Genomic DNA, 23,696 nt, shown 5'->3' with positions numbered 1-23,696 from the left:
AATGTAGACAGACAAACATAATTCCATTGGTTCTTGCTCTAGGTCTTTGTAGTGCGCTGTAGTTCATAGGGGAGTTCACTAGGGGTATGTCCCAATTCTCCAGATTACATTGTCTTTCTTTAATTGATTTAAACTAGATAGAGACACTACATTACAGTGTATACATTAAAACCAATAATTTCCTTGTTTCCATAACCATTGAATACAAGATGCGACTCCTTCGCTGATAGGTTCAGATATCTGGAAATAAAGTGTGTCAGTTCAGTACCAAACATGTCATATCTATCATGTTGTATACCATTAATATCAAATACATGCATTTTACATCATATTTAATAACTTTAATATAAACCATAATGTGCAGGAACCTTTTTTGAGTGCGTGTATATTTCTGGTTATATGTAAGTATGCGCTGTGTGTCTACATGCAGTGTAAAAAGGTGTGCTCTGTGCAGGGTTTGTGTTATAGCCCAAAACATGCGCTGTGTGTATGTTTCTATTAACAAATGCAACTATATATATATATGTGTGCACGTATTGTGGATACCCATGTGATCGTTTAAGTGTATATATACATATATATATATTCATATATATATATATATATATTTATATACATGGCTTCATACTGGTTATTATTAATATTACTTCTGTCTGAACTAAAAGAATGACAGACAATGGGGTTTGTCCCGTTCATAGATGGTGCAAGCTTTGGCAAACAATCTGATAATTTTAACAAAAGGCTCTCCATAATACAACTGTTAGTTCTACTTAAACACATGAACATTGGATACAAGGCCTACAATTGTTAAATGATGGCTAAACGTCTGACCATTGTCCATTCCAAATCTACATTTAGCATATCAGTGTCTGTGTTATACTTCAATTGTCATAGACACACTGTATCAATATGCAGAGCAAACACTCACAGTATTCTTGTGTATTCTTAATTATTTGTCACAAACATGTCCTCCAGACATGTCTGTCATCACTGATATATGTGTATTCTTAATAAACGTACGTATTGTTTTTGTAAGGACTTTTAACTGTGTTCTATTGCATAGGAAATGCACAAAGCTAAATAATAACAAAGCGCCGTATACTGTGTAGGATTTGCAAAATGGCACTGAGTAGCCATTCGCAAAATGGCATCGTGCACATTTTGATTTAAACAGATTCTGTCTTAGCCAACCATCTGGCTTTGACAGGACATTTATACTATCATAAAACTACCTACACAACAACCTAGTCTTCCCAGGGGGTCTCCCATCCAACCCCCTGAAGATGCATGCACCCCAAAAGATGAAGTTAGATGAACCAGACGAGGCTGTCGGGGAGGGAAAAAATAGCAGAGTAGAAGGAACATTAATACCATCATAGAAGAACCACAAGGGGTATTCAATCTCAGTGACAAAACACTTAGTGGACCCCAATTACAATTACTCAATAAAGGTTTGAAATTCACTCCAACAGATAAGACAGACAAATTTCAGACATACCTGGATCTTAAGGACTTAACTAGAAAGTTGAACCTCAAAAAATACTTTTTAGACAAAAATGTCAGTATACAGAAAAATTACACCCCGGATATACATAAATATACAGGATTAAAAGCCAAATCCACCTTTAATCCTAGCCATATGAGGGGATGCTTTGTACAGACTTTTGAGTAGGCAGTTCTTAAGGACATCAAAAAATTAGACCCAGATGAAGGTAACAAATGACAGAACTTAACTAAGATGGAACCCTTAGTGAATTACAACAAGAGAGACATAGTAATCTAACCCGCAGACTAGGGGTGAGGCATAGTCATCCTAAACAGATTAGACTATATCCAGGAATCCTATAGGATATTAAATGATCAACACACATATTCTAGACTCAGAAAAGATCCCACTAAAAATTATCAAAAAGAACTCCAGAAATTACTAGCCAAAGGAAAAATAGAAGGGATTTTAGACAAACATGAATTTGGACCAATTGTGCGCTCGGGGTGAACTTAGTTCTTTGGTGAAGATAGATAGATGACATGCTGTTCAACTTGGAGGTAGATGAAGGGTTGCTACCTCAATTCTTATGATATCTCAATGACAATGACAGAAATTTGATATTTATGTCAAATTACAGTAAGGAGAAAGTTGAGTTTCTAGATCTAGATATTTTTATCAAAGACTCAAGAATACAGATAAAAACACACCATAAAAATGTAGACATGAACAGTTACATTTTAGCACAAAGCAACCAACATCCAAATTGGATAAGAGGAATTCCGAAGGGATAATTTACCAGGTTGTCACATAACTGCACTCACATAGAAGATTATTTTTAGAACAAGTCACTGATTTGAAAGATCAGTTCAAAGTGAAAAAGTAAGATATGGGAGAAGTAGAGGAAGCCTTCACCAAAGTAAAAGCCAAACCAAGGCAGGATCTATTTATCAGGTCAGAAAAATAACAAACACACTAAAATAATAAAGTATATTTTATCACAAAATATACAAGAGCCTCACATAAAATTAAAAACATTCAAAAAAAACACTGGCACATATGGATAACCAATTGAAAGAGATACCAGATGGCACCAGATGTAATATTCCAGGGAAAAAAAAGAACTACAAAATGGACATTAACTATATTGTGTGTTTTACCTACTTATTCTAAGTTAACATTATTGGAATAAATATAGTTTATTTTATATAGCAGTATATAGCCTTATTCCCACACCCCAGCCCTCTCACTTACACTCTACCTATCTTGAGCCAGCACATCCACAGAGGAGGAGCAGGACCAGCAGCAATCTGGGTAAGTATATCTAAGCACATACTTACCAGATGCAATATTGTTGTCCAACCACCCTAATACTGCACTCTTATTATTCTGAGGTACCATAACTAGGGTTAAAACAATTACCCACAACACTGTGAGAAGCTTAATGTGGAATTGGAGGTGTTGAGGAGACTCAAGCAATAAATTGAGACATCATCAATCTATAAGAATAACCTGCCTAAAGTTTTTGCCCACAAGAAACAAGATTATCTGCAATACACATGGCTGTAATAACATAGAGAATATTTACACTTTCCGAAGATCCAGCCTAAAGTTCTTGCCCACCAGACAAAAGAACACACACCATAAGTACCAAATTAGAAGCTACCAACCTATAAGACTATATATTAGCAGTACGAGCATACAGTTATTGTAAACCTGGACTGTTAAACAACAACCACACAAGAATCTTATAACACTTCATTCATATAGAAATACAACACTCAAAGGAGTATTATTCCCACTAGATAATCAACACATACTGGTAACCATAGAGCGCTTATCCCTTACTTCTTCCCTAGCTCAACCCATCCCTATCCCCACAGTCTGTCTGTAAACTCCCCATTCCCCATCCAAAACAATTAAGAACTTGACTACTAGGAGTGTGGGATAACTACTATACAATATAGCAGCTAGAGGTTATAGCCAGTACCATTAATCTGTGAGCACTGACCAACAAAAATTCCCTAAATAACCAAGACCCAACACTGCACAGCAAGCAAGATCAAATGAAATTGGGCATGTTCAGTGTGGTGTGGTTGTTCAAAAAGATTACTTTTAGACCTCTTTTACTTCTCAACTCCAGTAAATTCATTGATAAGTTGATATAATATATGTAAAATGTCAAAGAAAAAACTCTTATGGCAGTAAAAAATTGCCTACAGGACCTGGTATACTCAGGTGATGGCGGTCTCCCATTCAAGAACTAACCATGCCCAACACTGCATAGCTTCCAAGATCAGACAAGATTGCGCAAGTCCAGTGTGGTGTGGCTATAGGTATTCAAAAAGCTTACTTTTTGACCTCTTTTACTTCTAAATTCCAGTAAATTCATTGATAAGTTAATAAAATAACTGCAAAATGTCATAGAAAAGAATTTTATGGCAGTATAAAATTACCTACAGCACCTGGTATTCCCAGGTGGTCTTCCAACTGAGTACTAACCAGGTCCAACACTGCATAGCTTCCAAGATCTAAAGAGATTGGGCATGTCCAGTGTGGTGTGGCTGAAATTGTTCAAATTTCTCCTTCATCCACTAGGGGACACTGGAGCTGGCACTTTAATAATTTGAATAGTAGCTAGCTTCTCTCCCTCTATACACCCCTACAGGTCAGTCTAAATTTTCTGCCAAGGGAGTTGGTCACATACAAGAGCTCTCTACTAAAAATCAATGGATCCTCGATCAGCATGAGGATCAGACAGGCAGCTCACTGCCCCTGCCTATATGCTTCATCGGAGCTACCGAGAGAGCTCATCACCACTGCTTGCAGCATGCGCTTGGGTCTTCAGCTACAGAGACCACTGTCTCTGGGGGGTAGCCAGACGCGATGCGTGCAGCATTCTTTGTGCTCCCCCATTAGCAAGCCCATCGCTGGCAGTATTTGGCAGCAGAAGGCTAGTGACTCCTGGCACTCTGAATAGCAGGGTGACCAGGAGGAAATGACAGGCAGGCATTAAAAACACTAAGCAACAAGAACGGAGGGAGCCTAACACAGTTCAGCTTCTGGCTTCCAGCAGCCCCAGCACTTCCAGAAGGAGGCTGGTGGCCATTTTACAAACACAGGCTGCTGACACATGCAGAGAATAAGATCTGTCTTCCAAGATTGTGCTTCACAGTGGGGATAGACTTGTGAAGATCAGGTTGGACTGTGTTTACTCAGTGATTAAAGCATTATATTATGTTAATAGCACTGGTCTCTGAAGCAGAGCTGGTTGGGTGGGGTTGATAGCATAATCTCCCTCTATGCCCCTATCTCTTCTTCAAGCAGTCTCTGTGTGTGTGTTTGTGTTTGTCTGTATCACTTTTCTCTGTGTGCTGTGTACAGTGAAATGGTAGAATGTCATCTAAGGGGTCTAAGGCTACACAAAAAACTTTCTCCTGTAAGAATTGTGCAGAGAAGTTTACACCGGGACTATCATCCTGCTGTGTGAGAAGTGTGTTTCAGAAACACAGACTGCATCATCCCCACAAAATTCATGGACTGATCAAATTACTTCAATCATGTCTCAAATGTCTGCAGAGCTGGAAGCTTCTCGCAGGGAGAGAGAGGCTGAAAGATCTCAGAGGTCTGCCTTCTCTGAGCCAGACTGGGCGCAGTCTTTAGCCAGGTCTGTAGAAAGGCTCACAAGGGTTATGTCAGCCCAAGTTCCTCCCGTGGAATCATCCTCTAGTGTCCCTAATCAGGAGACTTATACCAAATCATCTTATGTGGAATGATCCAGAAGAGGACGACATGCCTGATATGGAGGAAGGGGAGGTACAGGACCCAATAGAGGAACAGGTGCCAGAGGAGGCAGAGCCTGTATATCAGGGAGTAGATTGCAGTGTTATGCCAGGTGTTACATGTTGAGGACAGGGATCCTGTAGAGGTTAGGCCGTCTATTTTTAATAAAAAGCAAAGACTGGCAGACTCCTTTCCAGTGTCTGAGGAATTGGACGAGATCCTTACCTCAGCGTGGAAACACCCTGATAATAGGTTTCAGATTTCAAGGAAGCTTTTATCATACTATCCCTTTCCTGCAGAAAGCAGGCATTTATGTGAAAAACATCCGTCAGTGGACCCTTCAGTGTCACGTCTGTCTAAAAAGACAGTGCTCCCTGTTCCAGGTGAAGTGTCTTTAAAGGAGTCTTCTGACAGGAAGTTAGAAACTACCTTGAAGTCAGTGTACACTGTAGCAGGGGTGTCTCTTCGACCCGCATTAGTCAGCTGTTGGGTCAACAAGGCAGTGGAAGCATGGGCTATGCAGCTCGCTGAGGGCCTTAAGACTGGGGCTCTGGTGGAGGATCTGGTTCCTCTAGCAGAACAGATTGCAGAGTCTGCTGTTTTTCATGGAGAGGCTTCTAAGGATATTTGTAGTCTTTCCTCTAGATCCTCGGCCTTGGCTGTCTCATCCCCCAGAGCCCTGTGGCTGCGACAATGGCAGGAGGATGCGGAATACCAGAGAGCCGTGGAGTCGCTTCCTCTCACAGGAGAAGCTCTGTTTGGAACGGAACTGGATAAGTGGATATCTCAAGCCACAGGTGGTAAGTCTACTTATCTCCCATCTGCTGCTCCTCCCCCCAGAAAGCCCTTTGCCGGACCATCCTTTTGGTCCTTTCGTATTCCAGGGAGATTCAGGGGCCATGGCAGAGACACTCCCACTATCTCACGTGGTCCCAGAGGCAGGGGTAGAGCCACTGCATCCTCCTCCCAACAGGATAAGGCTTCAGTTAAGCCTCCAGCATGATATGCTCCCTTCTCTCCTTGCTACTTCAAGGAAGTTTGGACCAAGTCTTGCCAGGATGCGTGGATATGGGACATCATTAATCAGGGGTTGAAGCTGGATTTTCAGATCCAACCTCCTCCTCATTTTTTCACAACCAATTTACTGGCATCTGCGGACAAACGGGTTGTTATACAGGAGGCAATACAAAAGCTACTGTCTTCTCGAGAAATAGTGCATGTCCCTATACACCAGCAGGGTCAAGGTTTTTATTCCAGTTTGTTTGTGGTTCCCAAGCCAGATGGCTCGGTGAGACCCATTCTGAACTTGAAACATCTTAATCCTTATTTGCGGACTAGAGAGGGGCGAGTTTCTCATACCCTTAGACATAAAGGATGCTTATCTCCACATTCCCATTTGGCCTTCTCATCAGGCATTCATCAGGCATTCCTTCGGTTTGCAGTGCAGGCCTTTCATTTTCAATTCCAGGCCTTACCTTTCAGTCTTTCATCAGCACCAAGAGTGTTCACGAAGGTCATGGCAGTAATGATTGCCCTTCTTTGGATACAAGGGGTTACTATTTTCCCTTACTTGGATGACCTACTCCTCAAGGCTCCGTCAGTCTCTCAATTACTGCTGGACATCCGGGTAACACAGAGTCTGCTGTTGCGACACGGATGGATCATGAATTACCAAAAATCTCATCTGCAGCCTACACAGCGTCTGCCTTTCCTAGGGATGATTTTGTACACAGTGGTGCAGAATGTATTTTTTCCGCAGGAAAAAGTCACCTCCATCCAACACATGGTGCAATTGATACTGCGTCATCTCAGGGTGTCAGTGCACCTGTGTATTCACCTTCTGGGAAAGATGGTTGCGTCTTTCGAGGCCATCCAATATGGCAGGTTCCATGCCCATCCATTCCAACTGGACCTTCTCTCTCAGTGGTCAGGTTCCCACCTCTTCTTTCACCAGCGAGTTCAACTATCAACCAGGACTCAGACATCTCTCCTTTGGTGGCTGAATTCCTCTCACCTATTGGCAGGCAAGAGGTTTGCATTGTGGGAATGGAATCTCCTCACCACAGACGCAAATCTGAGTGGATGGGGGCCAGTGACTTAGGAGGGACACTTTCAGGGCCGCTGGACTTGGCTGGAGGAAGTACTGCCCATAAACATTCTGGAGCTAAGGGCCATGTTCTATGCTTTTCAGGTGGCACATCCTCTGTTGAAGGGCCAGGCCATCAGAGTGCAAACTGACAATGCCACAGCTGTGGCGTACATCAACAAACAAGGCGTTACCAAGAGTCAGTCCGCCATGAGGGAGGTAAGCCGTATTCTTCTCTGGGCAGAGGAATATGCAGTAGCGATATCAGCAATTTTCATACCAGGGGTAGAAAATTTGGAGGCCGATTACCTCAGTCGACAGGACATTCATCTAGGAGAGTGGATGCTCTGCAGGTCTTCCAACAACTGATTCAGTATTGGGGTCTCCCTCAGGTAGATCTTATGGCGTCGAGACTGAACCATCAACTGCCATATTACTGCTCCAGGACAAGGGATCCACAGGCAGTGGCGGGGGATGCTCTAACAGCTCCTTGGTGGTTTCAGTTTGTCTACCTGTTTCCGCCACTCTCACTCCTTCCTCATCTGCTGCAAAGAATCAAACTAGAAGGGGTAAAGGTTTTTATGTGGTGGCTCCAGACTGGCCCGGATGGGCGTGGTAATCCAACCTATGTCTTCTACTGATAGACAACCCGTGGCCTCTTCCTCTGCAAGAAGATCTACTGCAACAGGGTCTGTTTATTTATCAGGACTTAAAGCAGCTTCATTTGATGGCATGGCTGTTGAAAGGGCTCTCTTAAGAAAGAAGGGTATCCCTTCCAGGGTGATTCCTACTATGTTAAGGGGTAGAAAGGAAGTTACCTCTAAGCACTAATATCGCATATGGAAGGCATATGTCGCTTGGTGTGAATGCAAGGCTGCGCCACAGTCAGAAATCAACTTAGCCAGGCTGCTTCTTTTTGTACAGGCTGGTTTAGCAACAGGTCTTAGTCTGGGATCTTTAAAACTTCAAGTATCGGCTTTGTCGATTTTCCTTCAAACATGACTAGCATTATGTCCAGACTTTTCTACAAGGGGTTGTCAGATTACAACCTCCATTTGTACCTCCTATGGCCCCATGGGATTTGGATTTGGTCCTCTCTTTTCTCCAAACTTCCCTAATTGAAACTTTGCAAACAGTGGAATTAAAATTTTTATCATGGAAAGTGGTTCTCCTGTTGGCGCTCGCCTCTGCAAGGCATGTGTCTGAGCTAGGGGCGCTTTCTTGTCGAATGCCTTACCTCATTTTTCATGAGGAAAGGGCTGAGCTACGTACGCAGTTATCCTTTTTAACTAAAGTAGTGCCTGCGTTTCACATCAACCAAACAATAGTTCCGGTGTTTAAAGAGGTTTCTTTGGCTTCCAGATCCCTAGATGTTGTCCGGGCTCTTTGGATTTATGTTGATAGGACAGCATCCCTCTGGAAGTTGGATACGCTGATTGATCGATATGATATGGCACGGCCAGGCTGGCCAGCTTCTAAGGCTACTATTTCTAGATGGATTCATCTGACAATCAGAAATGTCTATCTGGCTGCATCAAAGGAACCACCACTTCAATCACAGTGCATTCTATGCACTCAGTGGGTCCCTCGTGGGCGGCTACCAGTGGGGTTTCCCTGACCCAGCTTTGTCGAGCGGCCACTTGGTCGGGCCGGCATACTTTTACAAAGTTTTACCATTTTGACACGTTTGCGGCTTCTGCTTCACAGCATGGCCGTGCTGTTTTGCTAGCTAATATTCAAATGTATTAAAGTGCCAGCTCCCAGATATCTCACTGTACTGAGACTCCAGTGTCCCCTGTGGAATCAGAGAAAGAGATTTAACGGTAAGTACCAAACGCCTGTTATCAAATGTCATAGAAAAGTCTGTTATGGCAGTATAACATTACCTACAGCATCTGGTATATCCAGATGGTCTCACATCGAAGTAATAACCAGGCCCAACACTGCACAGCATCCAAGATCAGACAAGATTGGGCATGTCCAGTGTGGTGTGGCTGTAGGTGTTTACAAACTTTAATTTTAGACCTCTTTTACATCTCAACTACAGAAAATTAATTGATAATTTGAAAAAATAAATGTAAAATGTCATAGAAAAGACTGTTATGGCAGTATAAAATGACCAACAGCATCTGGTATTCCCCAGTGGTCTCCCATACAAGTTCTAACCTGGCCTAAAGTAGCATAGCTTCCAAGATCAGATGAGATTGGGCATGTCAAGTGTGGTGCAGCTGAAGGTGTTCAAAAACCTTTATTTTAGACCTCTTTTACTTCTCAACTCCAGTAAATTCATTGATAAGTTGATAAAATAAATGTAAAATGTCAAAGAAAAGAATGTTATGACAGTATAAAATTTCCTACAGCACCTAGTATTCCCAGGTGGTACCCATCCAAGTACTAACCAGGCCCACAACTGCATAACTTCCAAGATCAGATGAGATTGGGCATGTCCAGTGTGGAGTTGCTGTAGTTGTTCAAAGAAATTACTTTTAGACCTCCTTTCCTTTTCAACTCCAGAAAAATTAATTGATAAGTTGATAAAATTATTCTAAAATGTCATAGAAAAGAATGTTATGGCATTATAAAATTACCTACAGCACCTGGAATTCCCAGGTGGTCTCCCATCCAAGTAAAGACCAGGCCTAATACTATATAGCTTCCAAGAGCAGTCATGTCCAGTGTAGTATGGCTGTATCTATTCACACATCTTAATTTTAGACCTCTTGTACTTCTCAACTCCAGAAAAATAAATGATAAGTTGATAAAATAAATGTAAAATGTCATAGAAAATAATGTTATGGCAGTATTAAATTACCTACTGCACCTGGTATTACCAGGTGGTCTCCAAGCCAAATACTAACAAGGTCCAATACTGCATAGCATCCAAGATAAGATGAGATTGGCCAAGTCCAGTGTGGTGAGCCTGCAGCTATTCAAAAAACTTAATTTTATACTGCTTTTTCTTCTCAACTCAAGAAAAAATAATTGATAAGCTGATAAAATTAATGTAAAATGTCATAGAAAAATCTGTTATGGCAGTATAAAATTATCTACAGCACCTGGTTAGTCTCCCATTAAAGTACTAACCAGGCCCAACACTGCATCGCTTCCATGATCAGATAAGATTGGGCATGTCCAGTGTGGTGTGGCTGTAGTTGTGCAAGGAATTTACTTTTAGACCTCTTTTACTTCTCAACCATAGAAAAATTAATTGATAAGATGATAAAATAAATGTAAAATGTCAAAGAAAAGTCTGTTATGCCAGTTTAAAGTTACCTATAGCACATGGTATTCCCATGTGGTCTCCCATCCAAGATCTAATCAAGCCCAATACTTCATAGCTTCCAAGAACAGACAAGATTTTGCATGCCCAGCGTGGAGTAGCTGCAGGTGGTCAAAAACCTTAACTTTAGATCTATTTTACTTCTCAACTCCAGTATATTCATTGATAAGTTGATAAAATAAATGTAAAATGTCATAGAAAAGAAAGTTACAGTATTATAAAATTTCCTACTGCACCTTGTACTCCCAGGTGGTCTCCCATCCACATACTAATCATGCCCAACACTGCATAGTTTCAAAGACCATAAAAGATTTTTGCATGTCCAGTGTGGTGAGGCTATAAATGTGCAAAAACCTTAATATTAGACCTATTTTACTTCTGAACTCCAGTAAATTCATTGATAAGTTGATAAAATAAATAAAAAATGACATAGAAAAGAAAGTTTTGGCAGTTTAAAAATAGCTACAGCACCTGGTATTCCCAAGTGGTCTCCGATACAATTGCTAACCAGTACTAACACTTCATAGCTTCGAAAATCCTAAAAGATTGGTCATGTCCAGTGCAGTGTGGCTGAAATTGTTCGAAAACCTTAATTTTAGACCTCATTTACTTCTGAACTCCAGTAAATTCATTGATAAGTGATAAAATAAATGTAAAATGTCATAGAAAAGTCTGGTTTGGCAGTATAAATTTACCTAGAGCACCTGGTATTCCCAGGTGGTTTCGCATCCAAGTACTAACCAGGCCCAACACTGCATGGTTTCCAAGATCAGATGAGATTATGCATGTCCAGTGTGGTGTGGCTGTAGGTATTAAAAACTTTAACTTTAGACCTCTTTTACTTCTTAACTCTAGTAAATTCATTGATAACTTGATAAAATTAATGTCAAATGTAATAGAAAAAAATGTTATGGGAGTATAAAATTACCTACAGCACATGGTATTCACAGGTGGTCTCGTATCCGAGTACTAACCAGGCCCAACACTGCAGAGCTTCCAAGATCAGATGAGATTGGGCATGTCCAGTGTGGTGTGGCTGAAGGTGTTCAAAAACCTTAATTTTAGACCTCTTTTACTTTTTAGCTCCAGTAAATTAATTGAAACATTTGTAAAATAAATGTAAAATGGCATAGAAAAATCTGTTATTGCAGTTTAAAATTAGCTACAGCACCTGGTATTCCCAAGTGGTCTCTGATCCATGTATTAACTAGTACTAACACTGCATAGCTTCCAAAATCCAAAGAAACTGGGCATGTTCAGTGCAGTGTAGCTGAAATTGTTTGAAAACCTTAATTTTAGACCTCACTTACTTCTCTACTCCAGTAAATTCATTGATAATTTGATAAAATAATTGTAAAATGTCATTGAAAAGTTATGGCAGTATAAAATGACCTACAGCACCTGGTATTCCCAGGTGGTCTCCCATCCATGTGCTAATCTGGCACAACACTGCATAACTTCCAAGATCAGACAAGATTGGGCATGTCCAGATTGGTGTGGCTATAGGTGTTCAAAATCCTTAATTTTAGACCCCTTTTACTTCTAAACTGAAGAAAAGTTAATTTAAGGTGTTCAAAACATTAACTTTAAACCTCTGTTAATTATTAACTCAAGTTAATTCATTGATAAGTTGATAAAATTAATGTAAAATGTCATTGAAAAGAATGTTATGGCAGTATAAAATTACCTACAGCACCTGGTATTCCTAAGTAGTCTTCCTTCCAAGGTCTAACCAGGCCCAACACTTCATAGCTTCCAAGATCAAATGAGATTGGGCATGTCCAGTGTGGTGTGGCTGTAGGTGTTCAAAATCCTTAATTTTAGAACACTTTTACTTCTTAACTACAGTAAATTAATTGAAACATTGATAAAATAAATGTAAAATGTCATAGAAAAGTTGGTTATTGCAGTTTAAAAATAGATGCAGCACCTGGTAATCCCAAGTAGTCTCCTATCCAAGTACTAGCCATGCCCAACAGTGCACAAATTCCAAGAGCAGATTAGATTGGGCATGTCCAGTGTGGTATGGCTGTAGGTGTTCAAAAATATTAACTTTATAAATTTTTTACTTCTTAACTCAAGTATATTCATTGATTAGTTGATAAAAATGAATGTAAAATGTAATAGAAAAGAATGCTTTTGGGAGTATAAAATTACCTACAGCACCTGGTATTCCCAGGTGGTCTCCCATCCAAGTACTAACCAGACCCAACACTGCATATCTTCCAAGGTCAGACAAGATTGGGAATGTCCTGTGTGGTGTGGCTGTAGATATTCAGAAATATTTACTTTAGACCTCTTTTACTTCATAACTCAAGTAAATTCATTGGTACATTAATAAAATAAATGCAAAATGTCATAGAAAAGTCTGTTATTTCAGTTTAAATTTAGTTAAAGCACCTGGTGCTCCCAAGTTGTCTCTAATCCATGTACTAACCAGTACTAACACTACATCGCTTCCACAATCCAAATAGATTGGGAATGTCAAGTGCAGTATGGCTGAAATTGTTTGAAAACCTTAATTTTAAACCTCATTTGCTTCTCAACTCCAGTTTATTCATTGATAAGTTGATAAAATTAATGTAAAATGTAATAGAAAAGAATGTTATGGCAGTATAAAATTACTTACAGCACCTGGTAATCCCAGGTGGTCTCCCATACAATTACCAACCAGGACCAAAACTACAGAGCTTCCAAGTTCAGAAGAGATTGGGCATGTCCAGTATTGTGTGGCTGTAGGTATTCAAAAACCTAAATATTAGACCTCTTTTACTTCTTAACTCCAGTAAATTCATTGATACATTGACACAATTAATTTGAAATGTCACAGAAAAGTTTGTTTAAAATTAGCAGCAGCACCTGGTATTCCCAAGAGGTCTCTGATCCATGTACTAACCAGTAATAACACTGCATAGCTTCCAAAATCCAAAGATATTGGGCATTTCCAGTGCATTGTGGCTAAAATTGTTTGAAAACCTTAATTTTAGACCTCATTTACTTCTCAACTCCAGATAATTCATTGATAAATTGATAAAATAAATGTAAAATGTCATAGAAAAGAATATTATTGCAGTTTAAAAATAGATGCAGCACCTGGTATTCCCAGGTAGTCTCCTATCAAATTACTAGCCATGCCCAACAGTGCATAAATTCCTAGATCAGATTACATTGAGCATGTCCAGTGTGGAGTGGCTGTTGGTGTTCAAAAATATTAACTTTATCAATTTTTTACTTCTTAACTCAAGTATATTCATTGATTAGTTGATAAAAATTAATGTAAAATGTAGTAGAAAAGAATGTAATGGGAGTATAAAATTGACTACAGCACCTGGTATTCCCAAGTGGTCTCCCATCCAAGTACTATCCTGGCCCAACACTGCATATATTCCAAGATCAGACAAGTTTGGGCATGACCTGTGTGCCGTGTCTGTAGGTATTCAGAAACATTAACTACAGACCTCTTTTACATCTTAACTCAAGTAAATTCTTTGATAAGTTGATAAAATTAATGTGAAATGTCATAGAAAAGAATGTTATGGGATTATAAAATTACCTACACCACCTGGTATTCCCAGGTTGTCTCACATCCAAGTACTAACCAGGCACAACACTGCATAGCTTCTAACATCAGACGAAATTGGGCATGTCAAGTGTAGTGTGGCTGTAGGTGTTAAAAAGCCTTCATTTTAGATCTCTTTTACTTAACTCCAGTAAATTCATTGATACATTGATAAAATAAATGTAAAATGTCATAGAAATGTCTGTAATTGCAGTTTAATATTATCTACAGCATCTGTTGTTCCCGTGTGGTATGGCTGCAAGTATTCAAAAAGATTAACTTTAGACTTCTTTTACTTCTTAACTCAAGTATATTCATTGATAAGTCAATACCATTAATGTTTAATGTCATAGAAAAGAATGTTATGGCAGTATAAAATTACCTACAGCAGCTCCTGGTATTCCCAGAAAGTCCCCATTGAAGTACTAACAAGGCCTCACACTGCATAGTTTCCAAGATCAAAAGAGATTGGGCCTGTCCAGTGTGGTGTGGCTGTAGGTTTTCAAAAAAGTAAACTTTAGACCTCTTTTACATCTTAACTCAAGTAAATTCATTGATAAATTGATAAAATTAATGTGAAATGTCATAGAAAAGAATTTTATGGCAGTATAAAATTACCTACAGCACCTGGCAATCCCAAGTTGTCTCCCATCCAATTACTAACCAGGACAAACACTACATAGCTTCCAAGATCAGACGATATTGGGCATGTCCAGTGTGGTGTGGCTTTATGTGTTCAAAAATATTAACTTTATAAATTTTTTACTTCTTATCTCAAGTATATTCATTGATTAGTTGATAAAAATTAATGTAAAATGTAATAGAAAAGAATGTTATGGGAGTATAAAATTACCTACAGCACCTGGTTTTCCCAGGTGGTCTCCCACCCAAGTACTAACCTGGCCCAACACTGCATATCTTCCAAGATCAGACAAGTTTGGGCATGACCTGTGTGGTGTGGCTGTAGGTATTCATAACCATTAACTTTAGACCTCTTTTACATCTTAACTCAAGTAAATTCATTGATAAATTGAAAAAATAAAATGTTAAATGTAATAGAAAAGAACGTTATGGCAGTATAAAATTACCTCCAGCACCTGGTATACCGAGGTGGTCTCCCATCCAAGTACTAACCAGGCCCACCACTGCATAGCTTCTAAGATCAGAAGAGATTGGGTGTGCCCAGTGTGGTTTGGCTGTATGTGCTCAAAACCATTAACTTTAGACCTCTATTACTTCTTAACTAGAGTAAATTCATTGATAAGTTGAAAAAATTAAATGTAAAATGTAATAGAAAAGAATTTTATGGCAGTATAAAATTACCTACAGCAACTGGTATTCCCAGGTGGTCTCCCATCCAAGTACTAACCAGGCCCAACACTGCATAGCTTCCAACATCAGACGAGATTGGGCATGTCCAGTGAGGTTTGGCTGTAGGTGCTCAAACATCTTTACTTTAGACCTCTTTTACTTCTTAACTCAAGTAAATTCATTGATAAGTTGAAAAAATTAAATGAAAAATGTAATAGACAGGACTGTTATGGCAGTATAAAATTACCTACAGCACCTGGTATTCCTAGGTGGTCTCTCATCCAAGTACTAACCAGGCCCAACACTGCATAGTTTCCAAGATCAGACAAGTTTGGGCACGTCCAGTGTGGTTTGGCAGTAGGTGCACAAAGACATTAACTTTAGACCTCTATTCCTTCTTAACTCAAGTAAATTCATTGATAAGTTGAAAAAATTAAATGTAAAATGTAATAGAAAAGAATGTTATGGCAGTATAAAATTACCTACAGCACCTGGTATTCCCAGGTCGTCTCCCATCCAAGTACTAACCAGGCCCAACACTGCATAGCTTCGAAGATCAGACAAGATTGGGCATGTCCAGTGTGGTGTGGCTGTATGTATTCAAAAACATTAAATTTAGACCTGTTTTACTTCTTAGCTCAAGAAAATTCATTGATAAGTTGATAAAATTAAATGTAAATTGTAATAGAAAAGAATTTTATGGCAGTATAAAGTTACCTACAGCACCTTGTATTTCCAGGTGTTCTCCCATCCAAGTACTAACCAGACCCAACACTGCATAGCTTCCAACATCAGATGAGATTGGGCATGTCCAGTGAGGTTTGGCTGTAGGTGTTCAGAACCATTAACTTTAGACCATTTTTACTTCTTAACTCAAGTAAGTTCATTGATAAGTTGCCAAATGAATGTAAAATGTAATAGAAAATAATTTTATGCCAGTATTAAATGACCAATAGCTCCTTGTATTTTCAGGTGCTCTGCCATCAAAGTACTAACCAGACCCAACACTGCATAGCTTCCAAGATCAGATGAGATTGGGCATGTCCAGTGTGGTGTGGCTCTAGGTATTCAAAAACATTAACTTTACATTTCTTACACTTCGTAACTCAAGTAAATTCATTGATACATTGATAAAACTAATGTGAAATATAATAGAAAAGAATGTTATGGCAGTATTAAATGACCAACAACTCCTGGTATTCCCAGGTGCTCTCCCATCAAAGTATTAACCATGCCCAACACTGGATAGCTTCCAAGAACAGATGAGATTGGGCATGTCCAGTGTGTTATGGGTGCAGGTGTTCAAAAATATTAACTTTAGACCTCTTTTGCTTCTTAAGCCAAGTATTTTAATTCATAAGTTGATAAAATTAATGTAAAATGTAATAGAAAAGAATTTAAGGCACTATTAAATGACCAACAGTTCCTGTTATTTCCAGCTGCTCTCCCATCAAAGTACTAACCAGTCCAAACACTGGATAGCTTCCAAGATCAGACAAGATTGGGCATGTCCAGTGTAGAGTGGCTCTAGGTATTCAAAAACATAAATTTTAGACCTCTTATACTTCTTAACTCAAGTAAATTCATTGATACATTGATAAAATTAATATAAAATGTAATAGAAAATAATGTTATGGCAGTATAAAATTAGGTAAAGCACCTGGTAATCCCAGGTGGTCTCCCATCCAAGAACTAACCAGGCCCAACACTGCATAGCTTCCAAAATCAGACGAGATTGGGGATGTCCAGTGTGGTTTTGCTGTAGATGCTCAAAAACATTATCTTTACACCTCTATTACTTCTTAACTCAAGTAAATTCATTGATAATTATAAAAACTAATGTAAAATGTAATAGAAAAGAATGTCATGGCAGTATAAAATTACCTACACTACCTGGTATTCCCAGGTGGTCTCCCATCCAAGTACTAACCAGGCCCAACACTGCATAGCTTCCAAGAACAGATGAGATTGGGCATGTCCAGTGTGTTATGGGTGCAAGTGTTCAAAAATCTTAACTTTAGACCTCTTTTGCTTCGTAAGCCAAGTATTTTAATTCAAATGTTAATAAAATTAATGTAAAATGTAATAGAAAAGAATTTTAAGGCAGTATTAAATGACCAACAGCTCCTGGTATTTCCAGCTGCTCTCCCATATAAGTACTAACCAGTCCAAACACTGGATAGCTTCCAAGATCAGACAAGATTGGGCATGTCCAGTGTGATTTGGCTGTAGGTCCCCAAAAACATTAACTTTAGACCTCTTTTACTTCTTAACTCAAGTAAATTCATTGATAAGTTGAAAAAATTAAATGTATAATGTAATAGAATTGAATGTTATGGCAGTATAAAATGAACTACAGCACCTGGTATTCCCAGGGGGTCTCCCATCCAAGTACTAACCAGGCCCAACACAGCATAGCTTCCTAGATCAGACGAGATTGGGCATGTCCAGTGTGGTTTGGCTCTAGGCCCTTAAAAATATTAACTTTAGACCTCTATTACTTCTTAACTCAAGTAAATTCATTGATAAGTTGAAAAAATTAAATGTAAAATGTAATAGAAAAGAATTTTATGGCAGTATAAAATTACCTAGAGCACGTGGAATTTCCAGGTTGTCTCCCATCCAAGTACTAACCATGCCCAACACTGCATAGCTTCCAAGATCAGACGACATTGGGCATGTCTAGTGTGGTTTGGCTGTAAGTGCTCAAAAAGATTAACTTTAGACCTCTTTTACTTCTTAACTCAAGTAAATTCTTAAGTAAGTTGAAAAAATTAAATGTGAAATGTAATAGAAAAGAATGTTATGGCAGCATAAAATCACCTGCAGCTCCTGGTATTCCCAGGTGGTTTTCCATCCACGTACTAACCAGGCCCAACACTGCATAGCTTTCAAGATCAGACGAGATTGGGCATGTCCAGTGTGGTTTGGCTATAGGTGCTCAAAAACATTAACTTTAGACCTGTATTACTTCTTAACTCAAGTAAATTCATTGATAAGATGAACAAATTAAATGTAAAATGTAATAGAAAGGAATGTTATGGCAGTATAAAATTACCTACAGTTCCTGGTATAACCAGGTGGTCTCCCATCCAAGTACTAACCAGGCCCAACACTGCATAGTTTCTAAGATCAGAAGAGATTGGGCATGTCCAGTGTGGTTTGGCTGTAGGTGCTCAAAACCATTAACTTTAGACCTCTACTACTTCTTAACTCAAGTAAATTCATTGATAAGTTGTAAAAATTAAATGTAAAATGTAATAGAAAAGAATGTTATTGCAGTAGATAATTACCTAAAGCACCTGGTAATCCCAGGTGGTCTCCCATCCAAGAACTAACCAGACCCAACACTGCATAGCTTCCAAGATCAGATGAGATTGGGCATGTCCAGTGTGGTTTGGCTGTAGATGCTCAAAAAAGTTAACTTTAGACCTCTTTTACTTCTTAACTCAAGTAAATTCATTGATAAGTTGAAAAAATTAAATGTAAAATATAATAGAAAAGAATGTTAGGCAGTATAAAATTACCTACAGCACCTGGTATTCCCAGGTGGACTCCCATCCAAGTACTAACCAGGCCCAATAATGCATAGCTTCCAAGACCAGACGAGATTAGACATGTCCTGTGTGGTTTTCCTGTAGGTGCTCAAAAACATTAACTTTAGACCTCTATTACTTCTTAGCTTAAGTAAATTCATTGATAAGTTGAAAAATTAAATGTAAAATGTAATAGAATAGAATGTTATGGCAGCATAAAATTACCCACAGTTCCTGGTATTCCCAGGTGGTCTCCCATCCAAGTACTAACCAGGCCCAACACTGCATAGCTTCCAAGATCAGACAAGATTGGGCACGTTCAGTGTGGTTTGGCTGTAGGTGCACAAAACCGTTAACTTTAGACCTCTATTACTTCTTAACTCAAGTAATTTCATTGATAATTTGATAAAATTAAATGTAAAATGTAATAGAAAAGAATGTTATGGCAGTATAAAATTAGGTAAAGCACCTGGTAATCCCAGGTGGTCTCCCACCCAGTACTAACCAGACCCAACACTGCATAGCTTCCAAGATCAGACGAGATTGGGCATGTCCAGTGTGGTTTGGCTGTAGGTGCTCAAAAACATTAACTTTAGACCTCTATTACTTCTTAACTCAAGTAAATTCATTGATATGTTGAAAAAATGAAATGTAAAATGTTATAGAAAAGAATGTTATGGCAGTATAAAATTACCTACAGCACCTGGTATTCACAGGTGGTCTCCCATCCAAGTACTAACCAGGCCCACCACTGCATAGCTTCCAAGATCAGAAGAGATTGGGCGTGTCCTGTGCGGTTTGGCTGTAGGTGCTCAAAAATATTAACTTTAGACCTCTATTACTTCTTAACTAGAGTAAATTCATTGATAAGTTGAAAAAATTAAATGTAAAATGTAATAGAAAAGAATGTTATGGCAGCATAAAATTACTTACAGCACCTGGTATTCCCAGGTGGTCTCCAATCCAAGTACTAACCAGACCCAACACTGCATAGCTTCCAAGATCAGATGAGATTGGGCATGTCCAGTGAGGTTTGGCTGAAGGTGCTCAAAAATATTTACTTTAGACCTCTTTTACTTCTTAACTCAAGTAAATTCATTGATAAGTTGAAAAAATGTAATGTAAAATGTAATAGAAAAGAATGTTATGGCTGTATAAAATTACCTACAGCACCTGGTTTTCCCAGGTGGTCTCCGATCCAAGTACTAACCAGGACCAACACTGCATAGCTTCCAAGAGCAGATGAGATAGAGCATGTCCAATGTAATTTGGCTGTGGATGCTCAAAAAAATTAACTTTAGACCTCTATTACTTCTTAACTAGAGTAAATTCATTGATAAGTTGAAAAAATTAAATGTAAAATGTAATAGAAAAGAATGTTATGGCAGCATAAAATTACTTACAGCACCTGGTGTTCCCAGGTGGTCTCCAATCCAAGTACTAACCAGACCCAACACTGCATAGCTTCCAAGATCAGATGAGATTGGGCATGTCCAGTGAGGTTTGGCTGAAGGTGCTCAAAAATATTTACTTTAGACCTCTTTTACTTCTTAACTCAAGTAAATTCATTGATAAGTTGAAAAAATTTAATGTAAAATGTAATAGAAAAGAATGTTATGGCAGTATAAAATTACCTACAGCAGCTGGTATTCCCAGGTGGTTTCCCATCCAAGTACTAACCAGGCCCAACACTGCATAGCTTCCAAGATCAGACAATATTGGGCACGTCCAGTGTGGTTTGGCTGTAGGTGCTCAAAAATATTAACTTTAGACCTCTATTTCTTCTTAACTCAAGTAAAATCATTGATAAGTTGAAAAAAATAAATGTAAAATAATATAGAAAAGAATTTTATGGCAGTATAAAATTACCTACAGCACCTGGTATTCCCAGGCGGTCTCCCTTCCAACTACTAACCAGTCACAACGCTGCATAGCTTCCAAGATCAAACAAGATTGGACATGCCCAATGTGGTTTGGCTGTAGGTGTTCAAAAATGTTAACTTTAGACCTCTCCTACTTCTTAACTCAAGTAAATTCATTGATAAGTTTAAAAATTAAATGTAAAGTGTAATAGAAAAGAATGTTATGGCAGTATAAAATTACCTACACTACCTGGTATTCCCAGGTGTTCTCCCATCCAAGTACTAACCAAGCCCAACACTGCATAGCTCCAAGATCAGACGAGATGGGGCATGTCCAGTGTGGTTTGGCTGTAGGTACCCAAAAACATTAAATTTAGACCTCTTTTTCTTCCTAACTCAAGTAAATTCATTGATAAGTTGAAAAAATTAAATGTAAAATGTAATAGAAAAGAAGGTTATGGCAGTATAAAATGATGTACAGCACCTGGTATTCCCAGGAGGTTTCCCATCCAAGTACTAACCAGGCCCAACAAGGAATAGCTTCCTAGATCAGACGAGATTGGGCATGTCCAGTGTGGTTTGGCTCTAGGCCCTCAAAAATATTAACTTTAGACCTCTTATACTACTTAACTCAAGTAAATTCATTGATAAGATTAATAATTTAATGTAAAATGTAATAGAAAAGAATGTTATGGCTGTAAAAAGTTACCTACTGCACCTGGTATTCCCATTTGGACTCCCATCCAAATACTAACCAGGCCCAACTCTGCATAGCTTCCAAGATCAGACGAGATTGGGCATGTCCAGTGTGGTTTGGCTGTAGATGCTCAAAAACATTAACTTTAGACCTCTTTTACTTCTTAACTCAAGTAAATTCATTGATAAGTTGAAAAAATTAAATGTAAAATATAATAGAAATGAATGTTAGGCAGTATAAAATTACCTACAGCACCTGGTATTCCCAGGTGTTCTCCCATCCAAGTACTAACCAGGCCCAATAATGCATAGCTTCCAAGACCAGACGAGATTAGACATGTCCAGTGTGGTTTTCCTGTAGGTGCTCAAAAACATTAACTTTAGACCTCTATTACTTCTTAACTCAAGTAAATTCATTGATAAGTTGAAAAAATTAAATGTAAAATGTAATAGAAAAGAATGTTATGGCAGCATAAAATTACCTACAGTTCCTGGTATTCCCAGGTGGTCTCCCATCCAAGTACTAACCAGGCCCAACACTGCATAGCTTCCAAGATCAGACAAGATTGGGCACGTCCAGTGTGGTTTGGATGTAGTTGCTCCAAACCATTAACTTTAGACCTCTATTACTTCTTAACTCAAGTAATTTCATTGATATATTGATAACATTAATTTAAAATGTATAGAAAAGAATGTTATGGCCGTATAAAATTACCTACAGCACCTGGTATTCCAAGGTGGACTCCCATCTAAGTTCTAACCAGACCCAACACTGCATAGCTTCCAAGTTCCGATGAGATTGGGCACGTCCAGTGTGGTTTGCCTGTAGGTGCTCAAAAAACGTTAACTTTAGTCCACTTTTACTTCTTAACTCAAGTAAATTTATTGATAAGTTGAAAAAATTAAATGTAAAATGGAATAGAAAAGAATGTTATGGCTGTATAAAATTACCTACAGCACCTGGTATTCCCAGGTGGTCTCCCATTCAAGTACTGACCAGGCCCAACACTGCATAGCTTTCAAGGTCAGATGAGATTGGGCTTGTCGAGTGTGGTTTGGCTGTAGGTGCTCAAAAACATTATCTTTAGACCTCTATTACTACTTAACTCAAGTAAATTCATTGATAAGTTGAAAAAATTAAATGTAAAATGTAATAGAAAAGAATGTTATGGCAGTATAAAATTACCTACAGCACCTGGTATTCCCAGGCGGTCTCCCATCCAATTACTAACCAGTCACAACACTGCATAGCTTCCAAGATCAAACAAGATTGGACATGTCCAATGTGGTTTGGCTGTAGGAGTTCAAAAATTTTAACTTTAGACCTTTCCTACTTCTTAACTCAAGTAAATTCATTGATAAGTTTAAAAGTTAAATGTAAAATGGAATAGAAAAGAATGTTATGGCTGTAAAAAGTTACCTACAGCACCTGGTATTCCCATTTGGTCTCCCATCCAAGTACTAACCAGGACCAACTCCGCATAGCTTCCAAGATCAGACGAGATTGGGCATGTCCAGTGTGGTTTGGCTGTAGGTGCTCAAAAACATTAACTTTAGACCTCTATTACTTCTTAACTCAAGTAAATTAATTGATAAGTTGAAAAAATGAAATGTAAAATGTTATAGAAAAGAATGTTATGTCAGTATAAAATTACCTACAGCACCTGGTATTCACAGGTGGTCTCCCATACAAGTACTAACCAGGCCCACCACTGCATAGCTTCCAAGATCAGAAGAGATTGGGCGTGTCCTGTGTATTTTGGCTGTAGGTGCTCAAAAATATTAACTTTAGACCTCTATTACTTCTTAACTAGAGTAAATTCATTGATAAGTTGAAAAAATTAAATGTAAAATGTAATAGAAAAGAATGTTATGGCAGTATAAATTTACCTACAGCAACTGGAAATCCCAGGTGGTTTCCCATGCAAGTACTAACCAGGACCAACACTGCATAGCTTCGAAGATCAGACGACATTGGGCTTGTCCAGTGTGGTTTGGCTTTAGGTGCGCAAATACATGAATTTTAGACCTCTATTACTTCTTAACTCAAGTAGATTCATTGATAAGTTGAAAAAATTTACTGTAAAATGTAATAGA

General features: G+C 38.6%; 27 pseudogenes; all 27 read right to left on the bottom strand.

The window, feature by feature from the left end:
- Positions 1-3,939: 3,939 nt before the first annotated feature.
- Positions 3,940-4,058, bottom strand: LOC148462404 (5S ribosomal RNA; annotated as a pseudogene).
- A 5,648-nt stretch (positions 4,059-9,706) lies between these two features.
- LOC148462403 (5S ribosomal RNA) lies at positions 9,707-9,824 on the bottom strand (annotated as a pseudogene).
- A 1,503-nt stretch (positions 9,825-11,327) lies between these two features.
- On the bottom strand, positions 11,328-11,446 carry LOC148462402 (5S ribosomal RNA; annotated as a pseudogene).
- Positions 11,447-12,024: 578 nt separating this feature from the next.
- LOC148462401 (5S ribosomal RNA) lies at positions 12,025-12,143 on the bottom strand (annotated as a pseudogene).
- Positions 12,144-12,789: 646 nt separating this feature from the next.
- LOC148462400 (5S ribosomal RNA) lies at positions 12,790-12,908 on the bottom strand (annotated as a pseudogene).
- Positions 12,909-15,044: 2,136 nt separating this feature from the next.
- On the bottom strand, positions 15,045-15,163 carry LOC148462399 (5S ribosomal RNA; annotated as a pseudogene).
- Positions 15,164-15,279: 116 nt separating this feature from the next.
- LOC148462398 (5S ribosomal RNA) lies at positions 15,280-15,398 on the bottom strand (annotated as a pseudogene).
- Positions 15,399-15,514: 116 nt separating this feature from the next.
- On the bottom strand, positions 15,515-15,633 carry LOC148462397 (5S ribosomal RNA; annotated as a pseudogene).
- Positions 15,634-15,749: 116 nt separating this feature from the next.
- LOC148462396 (5S ribosomal RNA) lies at positions 15,750-15,868 on the bottom strand (annotated as a pseudogene).
- A 116-nt stretch (positions 15,869-15,984) lies between these two features.
- On the bottom strand, positions 15,985-16,103 carry LOC148462395 (5S ribosomal RNA; annotated as a pseudogene).
- Positions 16,104-16,219: 116 nt separating this feature from the next.
- Positions 16,220-16,338, bottom strand: LOC148462394 (5S ribosomal RNA; annotated as a pseudogene).
- Positions 16,339-17,386: 1,048 nt separating this feature from the next.
- On the bottom strand, positions 17,387-17,505 carry LOC148462393 (5S ribosomal RNA; annotated as a pseudogene).
- Positions 17,506-17,855: 350 nt separating this feature from the next.
- Positions 17,856-17,974, bottom strand: LOC148462392 (5S ribosomal RNA; annotated as a pseudogene).
- Positions 17,975-18,325: 351 nt separating this feature from the next.
- LOC148462391 (5S ribosomal RNA) lies at positions 18,326-18,444 on the bottom strand (annotated as a pseudogene).
- Positions 18,445-18,560: 116 nt separating this feature from the next.
- On the bottom strand, positions 18,561-18,679 carry LOC148462390 (5S ribosomal RNA; annotated as a pseudogene).
- A 116-nt stretch (positions 18,680-18,795) lies between these two features.
- Positions 18,796-18,914, bottom strand: LOC148462389 (5S ribosomal RNA; annotated as a pseudogene).
- Positions 18,915-19,263: 349 nt separating this feature from the next.
- Positions 19,264-19,382, bottom strand: LOC148462388 (5S ribosomal RNA; annotated as a pseudogene).
- Positions 19,383-19,732: 350 nt separating this feature from the next.
- LOC148462387 (5S ribosomal RNA) lies at positions 19,733-19,851 on the bottom strand (annotated as a pseudogene).
- Positions 19,852-19,967: 116 nt separating this feature from the next.
- LOC148462386 (5S ribosomal RNA) lies at positions 19,968-20,086 on the bottom strand (annotated as a pseudogene).
- A 351-nt stretch (positions 20,087-20,437) lies between these two features.
- On the bottom strand, positions 20,438-20,556 carry LOC148462385 (5S ribosomal RNA; annotated as a pseudogene).
- Positions 20,557-20,672: 116 nt separating this feature from the next.
- Positions 20,673-20,791, bottom strand: LOC148462384 (5S ribosomal RNA; annotated as a pseudogene).
- An 818-nt stretch (positions 20,792-21,609) lies between these two features.
- Positions 21,610-21,728, bottom strand: LOC148462383 (5S ribosomal RNA; annotated as a pseudogene).
- A 350-nt stretch (positions 21,729-22,078) lies between these two features.
- LOC148462382 (5S ribosomal RNA) lies at positions 22,079-22,197 on the bottom strand (annotated as a pseudogene).
- A 114-nt stretch (positions 22,198-22,311) lies between these two features.
- On the bottom strand, positions 22,312-22,430 carry LOC148462381 (5S ribosomal RNA; annotated as a pseudogene).
- Positions 22,431-22,547: 117 nt separating this feature from the next.
- On the bottom strand, positions 22,548-22,666 carry LOC148462380 (5S ribosomal RNA; annotated as a pseudogene).
- Positions 22,667-23,016: 350 nt separating this feature from the next.
- LOC148462379 (5S ribosomal RNA) lies at positions 23,017-23,135 on the bottom strand (annotated as a pseudogene).
- A 116-nt stretch (positions 23,136-23,251) lies between these two features.
- On the bottom strand, positions 23,252-23,370 carry LOC148462378 (5S ribosomal RNA; annotated as a pseudogene).
- Positions 23,371-23,696: the final 326 nt, after the last annotated feature.

The sequence above is a fragment of the Taudactylus pleione genome, unplaced genomic scaffold (genome assembly GCF_031769625.1).
Source record: "Taudactylus pleione unplaced genomic scaffold, aTauple2 ptg000967l, whole genome shotgun sequence".
NCBI lineage: Eukaryota > Metazoa > Chordata > Amphibia > Anura > Myobatrachidae > Taudactylus > Taudactylus pleione.
Note: the sequence above shows the minus strand (reverse complement) of the source record. Positions and strands in the feature narration are given on the sequence as shown.